Consider the following 23,220-nt stretch of genomic DNA (forward strand, 5'->3'; position numbering starts at 1 on the left):
CCAAGTAATCATCGAATCAAGGTGTGTGAGCTCCCTGTATCGTCATGCTTTGCAGCCTGTCTGTGCCTGTGCATTCACCTGAGCATTGAAAAATGCAAGCTCATATCCCTTTGGGCGTAGGAAAGAACTGGGACCATGTTCCATACCTCCTGTTCTGCAGGAGGAGTGTGAATGAGAAGTCTTTTTTTCCTGAGATTTTGCAGAGATCAGCTCTCTAAGACAGGGTACCACTTGACCAAACCAGGACCAGTGCCGGTGCGAGAAGTATTCCGGGAACGGTCAGTCAGGGACTGTAAGAGGCAGGACCAAAGCAATGCAGATTTAGATGGGTGCAGTTTGACAAAATTTTGAATCTTAAAAAATATGCCTCCTCTTCCTTCCATTTTACAAGACTTTGCTTCTGGTGAGCTGCAGGTTCAGCTCCCTAACACGGTAGAAAATACATTTTTGTCTTTCCTCAGGGGGGGTTAGTTTTCTGCCAGGCAGTGAGATGAACAGGCAGCACAGACATCGTAGTGCAAAGGATGGGGCAGGAGTGAGTGTGCAGGTGAGCAGAGGAGAAAAAATGGTGACAGAGAGTTGTTAGATCAACCCAGCGAGTACTACCTTAGCTGCACCCTGGATTCAGGGCACAGCCTGCTCTCTGGGTCTCCTGTTGACCAGTGGAAGGACCAGCAGGCTGACTTTTCGGACTCCCATGGCAGGCATTTCCAGCGAGCTAAGGGCTGTTCATTCTGGTGAGCAGCAAGGTAGCTAGGTTAGGAACTTTACAACACCAACAGTGTTATAAAGTTCAGGACGTTGTTGGATCTGCCCTATAACATGAGAAACTGTTTTAATAAGGCGGTATGATGACTCCACATATAAAAGAATTATGTATTTTTCCTGTAATTTTTATAATGCTCTGAATTTTTGCCTTTGTTCCTAAGAAGTCCAAATATTAAGCATCTTGAAAAAGAAAGTGCTGCTTCCCTTAAAAAAAAAAGAAAAAGTTGAAGAATATCAAAAATGTTCCTTGAAATATTTTTGCTTGTGATACACCTCAACTTTGCCAGAGCAATGTATTGATTTTCAAAAAAGAAAATATATTTTAAACTTGCCATCTGTGTAACATTATTTAATTCAGAATTGATAAGTTATCTACCTAGACCTCATTCTATTAATTGCTTCTATATGTTATAACTTTCAATATACTTGATAGTAGCTACTAATATCTTTGCTTTTCCTGGATATCTTTGCTCTAAGAAGAAGAAAATAAGTAAGGAACATTTTAAATAAGAGCATTAAAATTGTATGCAAAGAGAAAAACCTGAGTAAACATCTAATTTAAGTTGAATGTTCTCTTAAATTGATTATTTCTTAAGTGTTTTTCCTTTGAGGCATGCTGAACAACAAATACCAAAGCCTTACAACAGCAAGAGAACACATGTAGGTTAGCATTTGGCCTCCACATTGGCTTTTCCCCTCAAGTATTATTTCTGTCTCAGCCATTTAAAAGAACCAGTGCAATCATGGATGCCACTTACAACCTACACAGTGGAAATTAGAGCCTTTTAGGGAAAAGAGATTTGACTGATAAAAACCTAGCTCCTTAAACTTTGGTGCGACATAATATTTCTTTTGGCAAGGGGTCACTGGTGCTCAGCATACATCATCACTAACTTATTAGATCTTGAGGCAATTAGCTGAAAACAAACAGAAGAGACAAGCCCTGTATTGAGCTATAGAAACCAGAAGAAAATAGCCCATGGCACTCCATTATTCCAGAGCTTCATCAAAGGCTAGGCACTGGCTGCAATTTAAAGAAAGGAGAGCATTGTTTTCATGTAACATCTATACAGTATAGGGACTTCACCGTGTTTTTTTTCTACTGATTCAAGTTACATCCAAACTTGTCTTGTTATAATAGGGCAGTGGAAAGAACTTTTCAGTTTCTACCTAAAACAGTGTATGCAATGTGTTGCTTGATTAGCTAAAGATTAAAAATCCAATTAGATCCACCCTTTTCATGGGAAATCACTTCAGGAATTTTGAGAAATATTACTGAAAACCACTGCTTAAAGTAATTGTCTATGATAACATGTACCAGATGAAGAACTGTTTTCTAAGGAACCCATGGAATCATCTAAGCAAACTGACCTTTACCATTTCCAGTGTAAATACTTATTTCTGAATATCTCAAATTTAGTTGAGAGACATATTTTATAATGTCAATAAGAAACAACAATTTTTTCCCTTCAGAAAAAGATAACTACTTGATAGAAAACATATACTACTGTAAGCATGACACAACTAAATATTACCATTACAATATTACAAGTCTTTTCTTTTTATTTTTTAGTAATATACTTCATGACTTGTGATAAATACAGTACTAAGCTACTGATCAACACAATGTGGCTTCACTCATGTATAGTTAATATTAAGAATTATTATGCAAAAACTTTTGTGGTTCTTATCTTTTAAAGAACAGTCTTACCAAAATAAAATCTAATTCTTTGTTTTCAGGAAAGGAAAATAATTGTTAGAGGTACCTGGCTGACTTTGCCACTTGTTTCTTTTCTGGATATTAAATAGACATCCTTATGTGTACACTGATTGAACCATACTAGAATATTGCATACCACTATTTCAATGTCTAAATTAATTAGCATTTGAAGAAACCAGCTGTTCTAAGTTAAGGTTTTATAATACTTTATGAAAAATTCAGATAAATCTTCTATCTTGAGCACTGAAGATATTTTAGAGATGTAGAATGCCAATATCACCTTCCTTGCATCTTGTTTCTTCCTCTCTTCCCCACTCAATATAAATTCAAACCAAGTCACTCCAAGCGCATAAAATGAGATCCTTTAAGATATAAAGGTGTCCTTTGTATCAGTGGTGGATTCTGAACCTAGAGCCAACAAAATCTGATGCTGAAGGCTTGCAACATGATGGTGTAGGGTGGAGGATGAAGAGCAATGCCATCGTTCTACCCTCTTACCCCTTTTCCTATAGCTTTTCCTATAGCTCAAGGAGTGGTTTCAAATGATCTGTAGATTACCTTGCTCCCAGTATAGGGAGTACCTCAAACACTACTCTCTTGCCTTCTGGATCATACCTGCGAGGCAATTAACAGCTACTGCTCTTAATTAAACTGAAGAGCTACTAAGAGCTCAAAAGTGGGCAAAGTGAAGGCCATCACAGTGGTATTTCACGCAGTGTCATCTTATATTTCAGTTCTGAGACAGGATTGAGGCTGTAAATACTTTTCCATGTTGTGTATAAAAATTTTTGTACAAAGCCGATCCATTTCTCGTAAGGGAATATAGAGAGAGGTCTAATAGGAAAAAAAGGCATGTTGCTGGACATGCACACAGTATGACTTTCATCCTTCTTCAGAATTACTGTTTGTAGAAATTGTACAGCTTAAATTAAAGCTAAAGAAGAAGAAACAACTGTGAAAATTATTAGCTTATATTTATTTTCAAAGCCAAACTTATTATTTGCAATCTTTCCTGAAAAACACAAACATTACTTTTGCTTTATCCATGGTAATGTTTCCTTTTCTATTGCTTGTTTACCATTGCAGGTCTATATCTTTTCATCTCCTCAAAGTCACTGGAGTGATTTACAATAGTCTTATCAATTTCATGTGAATAGTCTATGGAATGCTAGGATTTGGTCAAATTCTTTCCCACAAGAGGTTTCAATTTGTTCATCATCCCCTCCCAGTATCTGGTTTCTAGACATGATGTGCAGAATTACCTTTAATATCAGTTCTGCAGATACAATGCATTAGCAGAGAAAATTAGACACAATTCCTTTTAGATCTGATGTGCTGCCGTTGTCTTTAAGTTGTCAGGGTGTCAAATTAATGGCAACTGGAGAAGGTTGCCATGACTTAAGGGATCACTGTAAAAGGAAAAACAATCCTTTATATCTTTTCTGAGAGAAAGGAAGGCAGCTGTTACATACTGCTCTGCTGTGAAGCCCCCCCAACATATTTTTACTTTGTTACGCTACCAGAGGAGATGTTTGTATGTGTGTTACGTGTATACATATATGCATACATATAAAATTCCTTCTGTAAAATTCAAGCAAAATAGCATGTATGTGGTAACTTTAACCTAAAAAGCAGAAAATATATAATTTTAATCTCAATCAAATAGAGTTTTTTATGATGTATAACGTTTAAAATGCCTGTTTCCCAAAAAAACCCCTGAAAACACAGTATATCAGTTTCTATTAAATTAGAAGCATGCATACAATTATTAAATAATATCATTAATATAAACCTACAAATGGTGGTAATATTGTAGCTATGTAGTTTTTGCTCTGTTAAGAACATGATGATTTTCATCTGTTTATTTATTTACACTTTGGGAAGTTGTGGGGGTTTTTTCCTTAGAATGTAGAATTATAAATGGCGAACAATTTCTTAATTTCTGCAGGAGAAATGCATTCTTATAAAGGCAATTTGAGAATGACATTCATACAGTACAAGAAATTCACAAATACTCCTGGAAAGGCTAAACGAGTGTTCAAAGACTTCATGTGAGCTCAAGAAGGGATCTTCACATAGACCCTGGTTAAGCTGAAGGAGTTCAGAGGTCAGGAGTCCTGTATGTATGGTTGTACAAATTGAGTGGCTGAGAACTCTTCAGTGGAGAAAGCTAAAATGTGCAGGTCAGATCGCACTGCTCTCACGTTGGACTTAAACATATGTGGCCACCAGTTCATTTGGGTAAGTTTGCACACCATCTTTTAAAAATGTTTTTAACAATGTAAATTTGGTGAAAGAGCCTACTTACATATTCACTTTATAGAGTGCATTTACTATGAAGTATGGATATAATTTAAATAAATTAATACGTACATACAAATAAAAATATTTACAGCGACACCTTGCAAGTAATAGTAGTTTTACTCTGCTCCCACAACACTTCACTTACTTACTCTTCCTTTGAGTAAGAATGAATAAATACACAGGCTTTGCAATATGTCTAGAAGATTGGAGTCCTTGGTCTCTGTGCTACAGGATGTTCTCCAGAACCCAAAACTCATGAAAATCTTCTATGCTCCAAAATAAGGACCCTTAGGGACTGCCTGGTTAAGCACCCAAACTGAGCTCATCTGCTGAGTCAGAGGATAAGGAAATAGTTGGTTTCTTAGGTAAAAAGTCTCATATTCAACAAGATTTTATAAATCAAAACAAAACTCTCAAATTTCATCTGAAATTTGAAGTATGTTTTAAGAAGTTCAGATGTAATGATGTGTTCCACATGTGATACACAGCTGATTAAATACCCTACCATATTCTGATTTAACAGATGTTTCAAGGGAGTATCTGGCTGTACCTGCGGTATTTTGGATTGAAACTGCCATGTTTGCATGAATGACTGAGATAAGCTGCAATCAAAAAGACGACTGGTAATGTTCTGGTCTCATGCAGTTGCAGTATGAGGATTCTCAGCCTCTGCCGTTAGATTGGTATCAGAAGCATGACTCCGAGATTGCCTACAATTTGCAATGAAGACCTGCAAACCTTCTTTCATGAAGAAGCAAATATTAATTCTGATCGTTCCTAAAACTGCTTCCTCATACCAAACCATCAAACTTCCAGCCAGATAGCTTCTCCAAATCCTAGTTATGAGCTAGATGTTGGAGGAGCCAGCTGGTAACCACAGGGACTTCATAAAAGACCCAGCACTGTTACCAGTATCATAAAGCTCCTGCTGTTGGAAGTACCTCATTTCTCATAGGGATTTTCCACTGAGCAGGGCAAGTGCCACAACAGACTCTCCATGAGGGATCCACTGAAGGTGGAATATATTCATTTTCCCAACTCTTTAAAAACCTAGCAAAAAGCATGGCAATGTCATCAGCTTACTAGCGTCAGTTCTATAAAGTCATTTAAGATGGCTAGTAACTGAAAGCCGTGATCACGAAAGTTTGATTTTTTTTCCATTGCAAAAATTGTCAGACCTGCAATAAAAAAATCTGTATTACCATTATACTGACAGCTAATGTCACTTTATCTTCATCACAGATATTTATTAATGGCAAGTAGATATAAGCTAGCCCAACTGAGCAAGTCCATTACATGTAAAAATATGTCAACAGTCCGATCACTCAGAATGAGTACCTCATGCCAGCTGGAAAACTCAGGAATCTAGGAAAGCTTTGAGTGTCAAAATCCAAAGATTGAAGCCCAGAAATCCTATGTGAGGTAGGCGACTGCTGAGCTCAGTAACAAGTACTTCATAAAGTACTTTTCATTCCAATCCAAAAGCTTCCCTGAACATTCACTTCTGTATTGTGTAATAGGGTTACATTTACCCTGAGGAACTGTAATAGGGTTATATTTACCCTGAGGAACTTGCTTCAAGAAATTAAGCAGACGGCACCTTCATGACCTCAAGCATAACTGAAATTAGAGAAGAAAATTTGGAAATTAAAAATAAACGAACAGCATCAGAGTATTCACAAAAAACAGTTTCAAAAGCTGTCTTTCTTTTAGAAGTGATTGAACACCCTACCAGCTATATCAGTAAGCAAGGAAGTGTGAGACTTAATGTGTTTCAGATGATTTTGAAAGGGCTTCACTCTCACACTCTCTGGTGAAACCCTCTAATGCATTGATTATAGGATAGTCCAGACAGGAGTATTCACCTTTCCTGTAGAAAAATGGAAAAGAATGCAAGATCTGTGGAGTCAGAAGCATGCAGGTAAGCAGGGCCATCACTCCAAAAGTATGACCAGAGCATGCACATAGATAACTCCATGTTCTAGACTCTGCTCCTGGAATTATATCCACTTTGTGGATTAGTTTTATTCTGATAACTGTTTGATGTAAGACAATGTAATTAAAAATTATATATTTATATATAATGGGACATATAGGCTTCAAATCATCTCAACTGATTTTTACCTTTTTTCTGAGCAAGTCCTCTTACTGCTAAGATGTTATGTAAAAAGTTATTGCAAAAATAAGTCATCTTTTGGAAAAAAAAAGAAAAAGTGGGGGGGAAGATTACTCAGTTCTTGAGAAGAGCAAATGTAGATACCACTCTTTAGGAGAAAGTTCTGGACTCTAGTCCTTCAATGAAAGGTTATGCTTGAGAACATAATTTGTGTGCCCAAGCTCTAGAAATGCTAGATCTTCAAACAGATCTTTACTCATAAGATTCATTACAATCCAGCTTCAACTAGCTTTCCACATAACGTGGGCTCTTCTGTCTTTGCCAAGCCCTAGCCCTCCACTGGCACACTAGAGGAAAAACGCACTCCTTATTCTGAGTTTAGTATCTGCTGTGGTTATCAGGGTCCAAAAAAGTTAGGCTTTCCTGACCAGCTTACAATTCCTTCAATATTTTATTGAATTGGACTCTTAGCTCAAGGATCGAGTTGCCAAAGCTGAAAAGAATTAGGAAGGACATCTTTTGAAAGGACTGAATCAGAAAAAAAAAGAAATAAGCAATGGAACCTTCTGATAACATCTTATTAGACTCCCAAATTGCCAGTGTTACAACTGAGGAAAGAAGGAACCAGAGGTTATGAAAACAACAGTAAAGTTAAGTGGAGATGAAAGCAGCTAAAAAAATAATAAAAACATGTATAACAGTTGAAAGAAAGAAGTTAATTACAACTAATGCAGAGGGAAGGAAAAGCAGAAGACTGGTAAAGGAATTGAAAGGATACAAAGGGAAAAGAGTATTTAACTGTGAAGAACTGGGAAGTTTTTAAGTAAATTGAAACAGAAATCATCCTCACAATGATGCAGGCTCATTGCCAGGCAGAAATGTTTAGACTCATCAATAATAATATGGAAAAGGCAAAATTGTCTACTAAATATTTCTACTTTGTAGGAAAAGTATCAGGATTATGATAAAAAAATTCTGTTTCAGATGTAATAGGGAAACACTCTTTTAATAATTATTTTAATGATATGCAACTCCTAGGAGACTACAAGACAATGAACAAAGGCAGGAAAGGGTAAACAAGAAAAGTGGGGTAAATACCGTCATGTTAACCTGACATCAGTCCTGAGGAAAACAATGGGATGACTGGTATGAGACTCGATTAATAATGAAAGGAGGGAAATATAATTAATGCCAATCAATGTGGTTTTATGGAAAATAGATCTTGTCAAACTAATTTGATATTTTTGTGAGATTACAAGTTGGGTTGATAAGGTAATAATATTGATACAATGTACTTAGACTTCTACAGAACATTTAGTTTCATGCTACAGAATGCGTTGGTTAAGAAGGATACAAATCAACATGGCACACATTAAGTGGATTAAAAACTGTCTATCTGACAGACCTCTAGATGTAATAATAAATGGGATATGATCGGCAAGTAGTTCTATTTTTAATAGGACCCTGTAGGTCGTGGTCTTGAGCTATTGTTTCTGAAAACATTTATTGATAATGTTGGGAAATTATAAAATTAACTTACAGGAGACAAAAAGACTGAAAGTAAAAAAAAATAAAATACAAGCAAAAAATTACTGAGGCTATATTTAGTAGAAAGCTTGATGTATGTTCTTATCACACGTTGCTCATACTCTCCACTCCCTTGTAGCACACCTTTAGGTCTCAGGCACCTAGCATATACATCTATCTTGTGGCAGACTAATATCAGGCATAGGATAAATCTTACAGTCTTTTTCTGCAGTTGATATTAGGATTCTGTGTTTGGCACCTTTTCATTACCTTGGCATTTTCAGCCGTGGATGGAGGGAAGAGGAGCCGGATTTGAGAAGTGGTTTTGGCCAAGTGAATGTGTAGGCAGAAGTGGGCCTTGCTAGTCAGCAAGAGACCCTTGACAGCTTGGACCATGTGAAACCCAGGAGCTCCTCTGAGCAATGTTGTAGCTTACCTGGAGAACTTGGGAGAGGTAGCTTCCATAGAACATAAAATAGCTATTGAGTAGTGCTTCTGGCACTGTGTGTCTAGCACCAAGTAGCTGAACATCTCGCAAATTTGAGACCACCAACAGAGAATGGAGAAAACTTTTTTTCCTGGGTGTGTGTAAGAACTTTTCTTTTCTTTCTTGAGGCAACAGAGTTGTCTGTGGAATCTCCAGCTTATCCACAAAATGTTGGCATCAAGCTCTGGAATGAACCTTATGACCCCAATGGGTGATTTCCCTCAGCTGTAAATCATTTTGCAATGCACAAATCTAAAATTAAGATCATGCTGATGGAAGTGTGCACAATGGACACCCTCAAATAGTCAGAAATATAATGCAATCACTCAAACTCTTTGCTTTAACATTATATTTGCTTCAAAAAGCAGGATCTTTAGGTATCCAAAGGAAAGTCATACCCTAATATCAAGAAGCAGGTGTCCTTCTGATTACACCAACTTCCTATTCTGTTTGAACAATTCTTCAATCTTTGGAAGCTTTCCTTAGTGTGTAGTCTTGCTTTTCAGAGGCTTTATCACAAGAGACTAGACTTGGCCTGTGTCTGAGCTCCTACTACTTCACTAGAATGAATTCACTCATAATTTGGGGATTTGGCCCTGGAGTGAGGCTCAAACTTGACAAGGCTGCAGAAAAAAGAAATACTTTAAATATAAGTCTATGTGTTATTGTAGGCTTGAAGCACTGTATATTAGATGTTATAGATTTGAAAACAACAGATATACAAAATTAAGGAATTATTCCTTGGCAAAAAAAAAGTGATCACTACCTCAAAAGCTGCTCATTTCTGTTAAGCTCCATTTTCATATATGATTGTCATTGTTATTGCTCCTTTACACTTTCAACTCTGCCTCCCAAAGGCTTCCTCCTTCTCATCTTTCCTCCCCATCCCATGTAGGAAAACAAGCACTGAGGTTTTTGCAGGTGGTGATGTAAATGCAGTGTCCTCTGCCACCTTTACTGTGTTTAATTGTGGGCATAATAGCATGAGTTCCCACAGCAGGGCCTTAGAGAAAGGACCCTTCCCAAAGGGCCTGGTTATTACTTCAAGAACCTGGATGGAAAACAAACCTGAAGGACCTTGTGCTACTTTTTGATTTCAGACGCTTCTTTCCTAAAGGAGTACTTCTTGTCTGCAGTCTGCTTTGGCATATTCTCCTGTTCACATGGCAGAAACTGTGCAAGCTCCACCGGGTGGGCAAAATCCCAGTCCTTTAGCTGGCACTTATCCAGCTGGAAGCAGAGGTACCAGTCTTCTCAGGATCATCTGCTGGCCGACTCCTCGAAGCATGCTGTTGCATAGACTTATCAGAGACTTTTCTGGGTGGAGCAAAGAAATAGCAGCAGCATTTCATCAGTCTTCAAAGCTTCCTGACATGACAAAGAACAATTTTGTCATTAATTTAAACTCCCCACAATTCAGGTTGCCTTCTTAGGCTCCTCAGACACATCTGCCTAGCAAGGCCGTGCTTCTCAGCTTTTATCTTACCATGCTAACTAGAATCTCTAGTTGATTTTGTGCTGAGACCAGTGGTTACAGGAGATCTCTCTTCAGACTGTTTTCCCCAGGCATAGTACAATTGTGGTACAGGGTAGGGAAAGGGCAGGGAGCGTTTGAGGTAAGCTTTTTGTATTAGCAGCATGTCACTTCAACTGCTGGAGTAAGACAGTAGGAAAGAAAAGGCTTGGGAGGAGAGCAGATGAATTAATCCGCCTGCAACCTTTGCTGAACAGCAGACAAATGTGTCTATTTTAGCTTATCCTTGTGTGCTATAGAGTTTCTAATGAAAACACTGTATTTTTGGAACTGCTACAATTGAAGAGTGATGTGCCTGTTCTCCCTACTTGAAATCCTCCACAACCATTCATATTTTAATTTTCTAGAACCCCAGCGATTATATGGTAGTTCTGGGAAAATCCTGGGATTGTCAGCTGTACAGGGATTGTTTTGTTAATGAGTACCTCTCCAGAAATCAAGAAATCATCTAGAATTTTTGATTAATTTAAGATTTAGCTCCATTATCTTTGAGAAATTATCTGTGAGGAAAGGCTGACAGGTTGATAGAGCAAAGCTTGGGTCTGTAGCACATGACCAGGATTAGGCATTTTCTGTTCTACATAACACCCTACCTGATTGAAATACTGGTCAGTTTGTGCAGGCTTTTTTGCTTGGAGGAGCTGCCAAGATCTGTTTCTCTGCCTCTGTTTACAGCCTGGAGGGTTTCTGAGGATGTTCTTTGTCTCTGGAATCTCTGCTTCAAAGAGGTATTGCAAGTCTCTATTTGCAAACCTTCCTTTGAACCTAAACTGGTTCTCTGGCACCCTCTTGTACTGCGTGGTGAAAACTTGGGCAGAAAAAGACAATCAGAGTTCCTGATATCATGTTGTCACCAGAAAAATGTAAGTGAAATCTTTGAAAGTGTAAAATTAGGGAACTGAAATTTTATTGAGCAGTTCAGTGAACAGTTATATGGCCTCCATAGGTTCACCTGCCTGTGTGCTCCATGCAATGCAGATGTACACAATTTGGTAGGGAGAAAATAAGGAAACAAAGAAGGGAGTGTGTTTGTGTCTACGAAATTAGCAAGAAGGCATAGGGAAGAAAAAAATAGAAAAAATATGATAACTGAGAGGGTTGCAGCATCCCAAGTTACTTTCTTGACATTGCATCTGAACAGCTGCTAGTTTTAATGGTGCTCGTATCTTACCTACCTGCAGGTAGGAATAGGCAGCCTTTTCTGGCTATCTAAAAAATCCTTGTCTTTTGTATAATACAAATATGGCTCTCTTTGGCAGATGAGCAGCCAGATGTTATGGTAAGCATAGATGTAATAATAAGGAAAAAATAAGTGTGGGTGTCTATGTTGTTTGAGAAATAATATATGGCCACTGATGGAAAACAGTGCAATACATCTGATAAAGAAGGCAAAGCTCAAGTTGTGAAATATGAATGTTATAAATGAACATAGTATGACTGTATCAGATACTATAAATGGACAGACCACAACAGCATACTGAATTTTAGCTCAGTGAAAGATATGCCCTTAATGTGTCCTTAACTTCTGCATTTTATGGATCTTTTCAGTACCCGTATCTTTAATATTGTTTTCAGTGGAGCTGAGACGTTCCAACAGTCAAGCAATTTAAATTTTGGCCAAAACCCACCTCCAAACCAGTAAATTTTCTCTGTTGGTATTTGATATCCTCATAGTCACTGCTTCTGGATGTGAGACTTTTTCTGGATGTGAGTTTGCTGACCCTAGGAAAACACCAGTGCCATGACATGCTTGTGATGCATTGTGCCTCTCAGTGGTGTAAAAGCTGTATGACTGGGGTGGCAAAAAATAGAGGTGAAAAAATCATTTTGCTACAATAGAGAAAGAGAAAAAGATAATGTTGAAAAAAGTAAAGAGTATGATCAAAAGAGAACCTAGCATAGCTAAAAACGCCAGCAGAGGGTTCTTGGACCAAGACATTTAAGAATTATTCAGCAGCTTGAATGCTCAGACACATATTTAAGTTTCACAAGAAAAGTACCTTTGGAATAATTTTTGCCAAGCAGTATATTGAATTCTATACCACATCACAATTTTCTTTTTTCTTCAGTAAACAGAGTACTGCTTGAGCCAACACGTAAATAAATTGTCAGAAGACAGGATTATCACTATTAGCAGTAGTGGCAGGGAACCAGAGTGGCAACAAATTGCAGCAGCACCTTTACAAACACATTGGATAAGGAAAGTCGGCAGAATCGATCTGAGGAGATGGTCTACATGCGATTTTAATGCTATCAGGACTTATCTGATAGTTCTTGAGCAACGGAGATACCTGAGGAAAAGGTACTACTCCCATGAACTAACGGATCTGAAGCCAAGCAACCGTCTGCCTTCCTGTGAGGTGAAGGCTACGGATGGAGGAGAACTGATGACCACTGGAGAATCCTGCTTAACTAGCTCCCCTGGTCAGGGAACAGCAGGGGAAGAGCCCTCATGAGGAAATACAATTTTTCTAGTTTTGGAAGCTTGGATGAACTCCCTTCTGCCATGTGTCAAATGTAAGGCTCTCAGTAACTGTATTTCTCAGCCTATATATGTGTGGCACAACTATTTCTTATCACAGTTAAGAATCTACTGAAGCTTCTCTTCTTTGAACCAAAAATGTAAATATAGAATATCTAGTTCTATTAATAGTATTTGCATTGCATATTCTTTAAGTGGTTTGTCTATACATTGATTAATAACTACTCATTTACCTCAAGCATTATAAGTCTTTGAAAAGGATCTGAAAAGATAGCATGTAAAATGAAAATGGAGGATCTGTCATATGGAAAAATTTCTTATATACAATAATTTTCTAAAATAATTTCTTTTCTGCAATGAAACATTGCACATTGAAACAGACATTTAAGAATTAATACATTTATACATTCAATAAATGCTAAGTAGTCAGTTGTGATGTAGCTAGCAATCAGAGAAAAATGATCATATATCTCAGTCATTTCTTAATTATTCTAATTGCTTGGTAAGATGTTTGCAAGTTATTGGGTTAATATTCATGCTGTTAACTCGTATTGGAAGGTTGTTCTTTTAATAGCTAAAAAAAGACAACAACTCTCCAGTGTCCTCTGCAAGAATGAATTTTCCCAAAGGTCACCTGTAACTGAGTAAAGCTCCAACACAGACAAGCTTGTGACTAGTTTTATTGTTCTGGCACTGTGTCGGCTAAATCAGGTCTTCAAAGGATTTAGTTTATGTGTTGGTAGTAATATTAGTTGTCACAAAAACTTTGTCCTGAGTAGAAGAGACCTTCTTTGGTCAAATTTTCTTTGGTCAGTTGCTTAGCTTATCACATCCTAAAGGCATTACCTTGTTTTGTACTGCCATAATTTACTTCCAGTGCTAGCTATGGTGTAACCCTCTATTTGTACCTTAATGAAATGCTTCTCATTACCTTGTCATGGTTATAATTTCTGGAATGGTTTGGGGGGGTTGTTTTGTTTTGTTTTTAAATCTTAGTTGCAAAGTCTGTGAAAAGTAGTTTCTGATTGGATTTTTTTTTTCTTTCTTTTTTTTTGCCCCCTGCGGTAGTACAGTTTCTTACAATGAGACAATTATTTTCTGGTCAGAAACTCTTACCTCCTTCACATTCTATTTAACTTGAAAACCAGCTGGGACTCCAGACTTGTTCTTAAGTTCAGCATCTTGTCACATACTTGAGTACACTTTGATTGATACAGATACAAGGTTCATGTAACCATACAAGAAAAACTTTATAGACTCATGGAGAGGCAATTGTCATTAGCAAGCCCATGTACCTGGTCGGAGATGAATTTCCAGATCAAAATGTGTATTTCCTTTCTGCTTTTTGACAGAGAGTAGTACTTGACAGGTTTCTGGTTCTTCAGAAGTCTCTTGATGGCTGGAAGAAGTGACAGCCCTCAGATCGGAATGGAGTGCAACAGGCTACTGTGTTCTTGTACAAATCAAAGCATTCTTTCAAACTTGAACCCTCTTTTCTGAGCTGGAAAATATATATGGGGAAAAATGATCCTTAAACTTTAAGCATCACATATCAATGTTAAATATTCAGGTTTGGATGCACTGTGCAAGAGTCTTAGGCTGCCAAATTTGGTCTGAATATCTTTCAGGAGACAGCAAGAAGGAAAACTTTTTTTTTTCTTTGATAATATATTGTTAGCAGCTTATACAGTTTCACAAATATTTCTTTGACAATTTTGATAGAATTAAAAATGACGAAGACTTTCTTTTTCTTGCAATATCCTATTTATTCAAAAGGCAGGCAAAATTTTAAAACTAATGAATAATTTTAAGATGAAAATGGTTACCTCTTCCCAGGGTGCAGAATGGACTCTTTTAAAATTTTTTTTCTTTTTTGTTTTGAAAAGAAAATAAATTGTAGACTTTTAAAAAAATGTTTGTAAAAATAGCCTAGCATTTCCTGACAGTATTTAAATAATTTTCAAAAGCTGCCGAATTATGTTTAACTAACATTTTTCATGAAAGTTACAAACACTGATAAAGGTAATATGTAGATTTAAATTCTTTATTTTCATACAGTTATCTAAATGAGCATTGCATTTAGTGCTTTGAAATTGTGTTATTTTGATCAAGAGTGCATGTGCATGTCAAAACGTACAGACATATAGTGTGGTTTGTGAAAGAGATGTCACAAAATACACAAATCACACTTGGCTTCAGCTGCTGATACTTCTCATTGTTGATGGCTCCTGAAAGGAGCCATGTAACCTGCAGAACAGGGATTACCAGGGATCTAACCCAGGGTCCAGCCCTATGAAGCACCACCATAGGACCTTAGCCCTGCTTTATGACATATTAATGTTGCTGGGCTGTGAGAGAGTAGGTTAGCTAACTCTATGCAGTACAAGAAAAGTAAAACTAGACAGAAGTAACATTGCTGACAGAGAAAAAAAAAAGAGGAGCGCTGGAAGCTGATCACTCATTAAGACTAAGGATCAATGTGTTTCAAGGTTGATACTTCCCTACTTGACTAACAACTCCCATACTCACAGGGATGGTGAGCATACTGATGCTTTGTATAGTAGTTCATTAATCCATGAGCATGCCATCTATGCTGGGTATTAGGCAATATATGTTTAAAATATGTTTAAAATGAAAATGGAATTGTCATGTACTCAAAACCTACACATAATCCTGCTTGCAGAGACTCTGTCCGTGGTAAAAGATACTCAGCTAAAAGTGATTCAATGGAGACATGTGAACATTTTAATCGTCCTGGCATGAATCTGGGATGATAGATGACTTAATACCTAAACATTTTCCTTAGGGCTCTTGCAGCCCTTTTTTATAATGCAAGGGTCCCTTTCTACTTATTTGGACTCTGGTTACGGCACCCCAGATTGCGTGTTGATCGGTGAGAAATTGAAACAAATTGGGGTGCATTGCTGGTGGTTTGGATTAAGCCATCACAATATTTGGATGAAGCTTTGGGATCAGCTCAGAAATAAACTTGCTGCCGGAGATTAAATATTCACTTATCTATTGTATGTTATCTATTTATCTACAAAAGGAAGCAATTTAGTGGGATATGGGGATAAAAATACCCATCTGAATTAAGTAAATACCTACCTGTTTGGGTATAGGTGGAACCTGTCAGCTCTTTCTGCCTTATTCTGACAATAAGCATGGAATAAGGAGGGGAAAACTGTTGAATAAAAGAATCTAGCAGATTAGGTAACCAGATTATACCACAGGTTGTTTTTTGGAGCTGTTTAAAGGGTTGACTGACCAAATCTTGTGTGATGACTTAGGCTTGTGTAGCAGTGTGAAATAACTTTTTGAACAGGCCTGGTATTTTCTTTATTGCCACTTAAACAAAGTTTCATGACCCAAGATAACTGAAGGGAAATGTTCATTTGGAATATATGTATTCTTTAGAATGAAGCTTGCAATGCAAGTCTTTTTTTTCCAGTTGGTACCAACTTGGTCTGAAGGATGCAAAGAAACTCAAAGACATTCATTGATATATGCAGGCATGAGACAGCAATGCTCAAAACTGTTTTACCGAGATTATAGTTAGGGAATTGCCACCTCCAGTTTGGGGAATCCGAGGGAAATGCTTTGAGGTTTTCTGAGCTTTGTTTTTGGAACTCTGAAGGTAATTAGCAATCAAGCATCCTGGCAGTCTGTAATATATCAGTAAGAACTGTGGTTTATGACTTCTATGCTATTTTTCTCTCAGGGGTACCTTGACTCTTTAGGATATATTATTGGAGATCAAGGCTGCCTACGAGTATGCCTGGATTTTGTTTTTCAGTGATGACTTGTACCTGTTGCATTACTTGTACCACAGTTTCCCCATGACTCAGTTTCCCATCTTTAGTAATGACATTTAACCAACTTCATGGAGATGTCTTGAAATCTAGGGTTGAAATGCCAAATACTGTCATTACTGAGGAGCAGAAGCTAACCAAAATTTCTCTAATTGAAATTATAAAGATAATTTAGTAAGAAAATATTGATTTTTCACGTAAGACAAAAGAGGGTGGAACCTCACCATTTTTTTCTCACTAGCATTTAACAGGTTTTTCTAGGGACCTGGGGCACTGGGTGGGAAACCGAAAAAAGAAAATGTCAGTTTTTACATACAGAATTCCCCAAGTCAAAACTGATTCAGATGTCTTATACTCATCTCCCCAGGTGAGAAGAGATTTTCTCCACCAAAGTGTCAAAAGCACTGAAAAGAGCTAATTTTACTAGGTTTGCTTTATGTGTGAAATAAAATGTTCCACATCGCCCTGTTTAACAGTACTGAGACAATGCCCATCTGTTCTAGCAGTGGGGATCTCTCTGATGGAATGTCTCCCTTCTATTCAACATACATAAACATCATGTGGAAATTGAATTCTTATTGTAACTGGTAAACAATAGGATTTTAAAAGGTCTGAGGATAAGATTAACATATTGTTACAATAGTAAAGTTTGATTTAAACAATTCTGATTTCTTGAGATGGTTCTTCCTTTAATATCTATTTTACATGTGATACAAACCCCAACTGAGACTGTAAAAAAAAGTTGTTATCCCTCAAACATTACTTTCTAATTAGCCAACAAGAACAATTAGGAAATGTTTCAGGTAACTTTAATCTCTCTGCTTGGCTACACACTGTTTGTTTTTTATGTCAACAAGTACATGCTGATATTTTAAAACAGATCTCTGTATGCTAATTTTCCTATTTCTCCATCTAAAAGACTATAGTTTCCTGACTGTTAATTCCAGTTGACAGTGAATGGTTTCATTTCTTATTCACCACAAAATAATGTATTGTTGCAAAGTGATTTATAATAAACAGTATCTAGGAAAAAACTATGATGCTGATCAGTTTTGACAACTAAAAATGCATTATTAATGTAATAATAACATTGGAAGCATCTTGAAAACAAGCTGATTGTTAGTTTATTTTTCTGTTCAGACCCAGATTCATTCTTCTAGTTTAGAGATACTTCTGGGTGGACAGGTCATTACAGAGAAGAATGCCAAAATTATTGCATGTTAGAAAGTCTTGTGATGCTGCCTGTCAAATATAGAATGATAGGTACACTTAAAATAAAGTCAGATACATTATTTCCATTAAAATCCACTTTTACAATATCTGGTTTGACATATAGAATAGATATTTTAAGTGGGTATATATGTCAGAAAGTGAAATTGCCTTAACTGCTTGACTTTACTTAATGGCTGTTGATGAAAGATACCATTTCTTCTTCCTCCATGCACAGTCATATATGAATATAAATACTGAAACAAATATTTCAATAACAACACAGCTCAGTGCATCTCTCTGGCATTTGTGCAATTGAAGTATATGTAAAGCTAAACCTTGAAGCGAAACTACATATGAATTCATCCTCTGCAGTTGTAACAGAGGACAAGTAGTAATATAAATTTGCAATATGCTTACTCATACATTTAAGGTATAGTATTCTTGATATGATTTGCATACACAACACAGTATTTAAAACTCATATTTTAAGTCAGGATGAATCCTAAGCTACTGTCATTATGTAATTCACTAAAAATATTTATGCCAATAGTCAGATTATGATGTCTCAACAGCTGTTCTTTAGGAAGACCAGTTTACCATCGTTATTGGATTTTATATTAATTATGGTATGTACTTTACTGAATTTGCTGAAGTGCTTTGCTGGATATTCTCCAAACACTAACAGCCAAATGAAATTATATAAAAAGGGTCAGCTATATTTAAGGGTATGTGAAAGTGCTTTAGAGACTGGTTATAATTAAAGAGGTTGTAAACCAACACACAGAGTGCAAATGTCACTGCACACCTATGCTTTCCTTAACTTACATAATTGGAAGGAATTTGTCAAGAATGACTCACTGAAATTTGACAGCTTGATAAAGGATACACCTAAAATCTTTAATAAATATTTTTGCCATTTTAAGTAATAGAAAAATAGTCACGTCTATCATATTCAGCACAAAACACCATGCATAAAATGCTTCTGTAAACGTTTTTAACATTGCTTGGATGAGAACAAATGGCATTAATAACTTAAAAGTGATTAGTTGAGAAAGATGAGCAAGCATACTTTACCCTCTTTCCCTAGGGCTCTTGGGCCTAACTTCTTTATATACTCTTATGAATAAGTACGTGTTTTTAAGGAAAAGGATTTGTAGTCTACATGCTAGCATCATTGCTGCTTTATCCAGCACCTTGGACTGCTGGGGTATGAATCTGCTCCTAGCCAGGGGTAGGATAGCCAGTGGAGAAGGCAGATGGCCAGGAGGGACAGATTTAAAGATGAGGAATCCTAGCAGAAAAATAATGTGTACACTTCAAATTTAGCAGATAATTTGCACAAATTTTCAGGGAAAGACTACTTGAACTAAACCTATCAGGATCTTTATTACTGGGTTATTCCAAAGGCAAATTCCTGTTTTTCCCATTTGATATACATACCAGTTAGAAAGTGAGTGTTTAACAATTTTTTTGCTGCAGTCTTATAATATCATCAAAGCTGCATAGTCTACTTGAAAGCAGTTATTCTTTTAACAATTTCATTAAAAACTAACAAAGCTTTAAAGTAGTGTGTAGAAAAAACAGAATTACTGTGAGGAAAAAACCTCAGTTCCAGGTATATTCTCATTTATTTTTATTTTTTGGGAAGTTTTTGGATGTATTTTCCTCAAAAAGAATTCATTCATAGTATCTTTTAAATAATGTATTTAATCATAAAATATCATAAACTGATTTTTTTCTTCAGTCAAAATAAAATCAAGGTCCTTTGTGTTTCTGTGTTGTGGCAAGGAAAGGAAATCACATTTAACTTGGTGTTCTCACACTATATCAGTAAAGCCTGGAGAAAGAGTATTCTGCATATTGGTAGTTATGTTCAGAAAATTAACTTCCACAGTTGTGACTATGAATATCTGAAGATGGCTTACATTTTCAGCCAATTAAGGAATGTAAAAAAAAAACAACAAAACAGTGACTTTTGTCTACAGCTGAAACTAAAGGTTTAGGTCCATATATGAAATAAAATATGCTTACTTAGGTGATGACAAATAATTAAAAATATGGATACATTGATTTGTTAGAGGAAGAGTTCTAATAACAAAGTTGCAATTAAAAATGTGTATTATTTAATATTTTGAAAGGTGAAATTATTTTTGAAATTCTCCTCACAGAATAGATAAATGATACCATTTCTTGGGCAACACTTAATATTTATAGAATGCTCTTAGAGATGAATGACAAGAAGATCACTCAACATCTACACTTACCCTTCTGTACTTAAAGGAGATTTCAATAAATATTTTAGCTTATATTCCTTTTTAAATGTTAATATCTATTCTGCCACCAAGACAAGCTAGGGCAACATTTCAGGAACTTTCATGAATATACACCTGTAGAAAATGCAAAAACAGGTCTAAATGTGTGTGGGTCAGATGATTATTGTATGTCCAGCTACAATTACCCAATTTCTGTATTTCCATCCTGGTCTGCAGACAAACAGGCAAATCTGTGTGAGTGATCCCTTGGGCTGAAAATTTGACCCTAAATTACTATCATCTGGTGAATAATAAGGTCTACAAAAAATATATAGTTCTTTAACCAATAATGAACAATAAACACTGCCAAATTTCATTTTATGTTCTTTTTACTAGAAAAAGCTATCAATCCAGTTCATTCTTCTCATTTGAATAATGTTAAATAGCTAATGAACTTGATCACTTTATGACCATACCTAATGCAAATGGGCATAAGCATCATTAAGGAAAAAAAGCGCAAGTCTAGAGATGTGAATTCTATTTTTAGCTCTACACAGGCTTTGTGTGTGACCTGGGGTGAATTTGACCAGGACCAGATTTGTAAAGAGCAAGTATAAACATCTCTGTTATGCCATTTCTTAACTTAATCAGTGATACTGCTGTTTTGTAATTTCACAGGGTTACTATTTAGTTTCATTAGGGAGAGTTTGTAAAGTATTTTGACTTTTGCAGTTGAATTTTTTTGAAAACCCGAATCTGAAGATAAAAACAGACAGCAAAAAACCAAACTATATGACATTAAAATATTACAGCAAATCTAAAATATTCATGAAACAGGCTTCTGTAACTTACGCCAAAAGTAATACACAAACTTCTTTCTCGTAGGGTCTTTAAAATAAAGGTTTTCTTGTTATGTTAGTGGCATACGTTGCATAATTCACTTGCCAGCTCATCAATTCTTGCTTAGAAGACTTCATAAACAGTGCTGTCTCTGCAAGTTGTATACCTCCTTATCCTCTCTGTCACCATGTTGTCTTTTGCTCCATGCAATGCATATGCATACCCATACTAAGATATGTTAATATATATTGAGATTTCATTAAGAAAAATATGTTGAGAAAACATAAATATTTAACTGATACTGGGAAAAGAAAAAGTTGCATATGTAGCCTTAATTCTGCCCCATTTTTTCAATGAATTATGAGAGACTCTAATTTCAAGGTCATCTTGTATTTCTCAAGAATGAAATATAAAACCATATGCTTTTTTTCTGCTGAGGCAACCATAGAGTCTCATGCAGTACTTAATACAGACAAGCTACCATTTAAATTGTAGTTTTCAAAATATACCACAGGTTAAATACAAAGGTGCAGAAATAGGGTATTTGCTGGCCTAATTTATTGATTTCAGCAATTAGATAGAAATTGTTTCCCCAACTTAGTGTAAAGGACTCAACATTGGTTGTTGTAAAAAAATTACATGACGTTAGCCCAAATTATTAGAAAACATATTTGGGTGTTGTGGTTTAACGCAGCTGGCAGCTAAAACAACCACAAAGCTGTTCACTCACTCCCCCCCCCCCCGCCCCCACCAGTGGGATAGGGGAGAGAATCGGAAAAAAAAAAAAAAAAAAGAAAAAAAAAAAGTAAAACTCATGGGTTGAGATAAAGACAGTTTAATAGGACAGAAAAGGAAGATGATGATGATGATGATAGAATATACAAAACAAGTGATGCACAGCACAATTTCTCACCACCCGAAGCTGATGCTCAGCTAGTTCCCAAGCTGTGATCCTACCTCCCGGCCAGCTTCCCCAGTTGTATGTGGAGCATGATGTTATATGGTATGGAATATCCCTTTGGTCAGTTGGGATCAGCTGTCCTGGCTGTGTCCCCTCCCAACTCCTTGTGCACCCCCAGCCTGCTTGCGGGTGGGGTGGTGTGAGGAGCAGAAAAGGCCTTGGCTCTGTGTAAGCACTGCTCAGCAGTAACGAAAACATCCCTGGGTTATCAACACTGTTTTCAGCACAAATCCAAAACATAGCCCTGTCTAGCCACTATGAAGAACATTAACTCTATCCCAGCCAAAACCAGCATATTGGGGAAAAGCATCTTGATAAACATTGAATGTTTTGATTCTACCTGAGGTGTTTCATACTCCCCTGACAGTGTAAAACAATTAAAAAATCTGCTCTGCACTAGTCATGAGCAAGTAGAGTCAATATAACCGTTATCTATTGAGCTAACTTACTCTTCTAACACAGCTGACATGAGGGGACAAGGTTGAAGAACTTTAAATTATGATGGGAGCTCAATGAACTAGCAATTTTCAGCAACTTGCACAGGTGCCGTCCAGGTCTCCCTTCCTAGAAGAGACTTGGACTGAATGTGTACAAACTGTCACATAAAGAAAAAGCAGTTGAGAATGAAAAAGACAAAAAATAAAAAGGATACATTTCAGTCACAGAAAACATCGCCTACAGTACATGAATTTATATGCAGCATTCATGCATCTAAACCTAAACTGCACATGTGAAAATTATCACTCTGTGATGAATTTAATGTACTTTCCATATCTGAGTGCTTCTTTTGTCCTCTTCCACTAATCCTCATCTCTAAGGCTTTATTTTTACTTTTCAAGCCTACATGGAGCTTCTAACAGCTACCATCTTCTACTTTCGACCTGTTACACAGATGGCCCCTCCATGCCTTTAAATCTGACATTTCCTTCAGTATCATACTGGTCTGAGGTCCATCCTGGGAAAGGTTTAAACCATGACCCAGTAAAAGTTTTCCTGTGCATGTACACAGCACAGTTTTAAAAATCTGATATCACACAGCTCTTCCAGGGTTATAAACAGGAGCTTTTTACAAGTGGGGAGAGAACATTTCTACTTTCCTACAGGCAGCTGGCACTCACTTCTTTCCCTGAAAGGATCCAATGAAAGAGACAAAATTGCAATGCTGCTTTTAGGTGGAGAAAACTGTTTTGGGAGGTGAATCAGTG

The sequence above is a fragment of the Balearica regulorum genome, chromosome 2, assembly GCF_011004875.1.
Source record: "Balearica regulorum gibbericeps isolate bBalReg1 chromosome 2, bBalReg1.pri, whole genome shotgun sequence".
Taxonomy (NCBI): Eukaryota; Metazoa; Chordata; class Aves; order Gruiformes; family Gruidae; genus Balearica; species Balearica regulorum.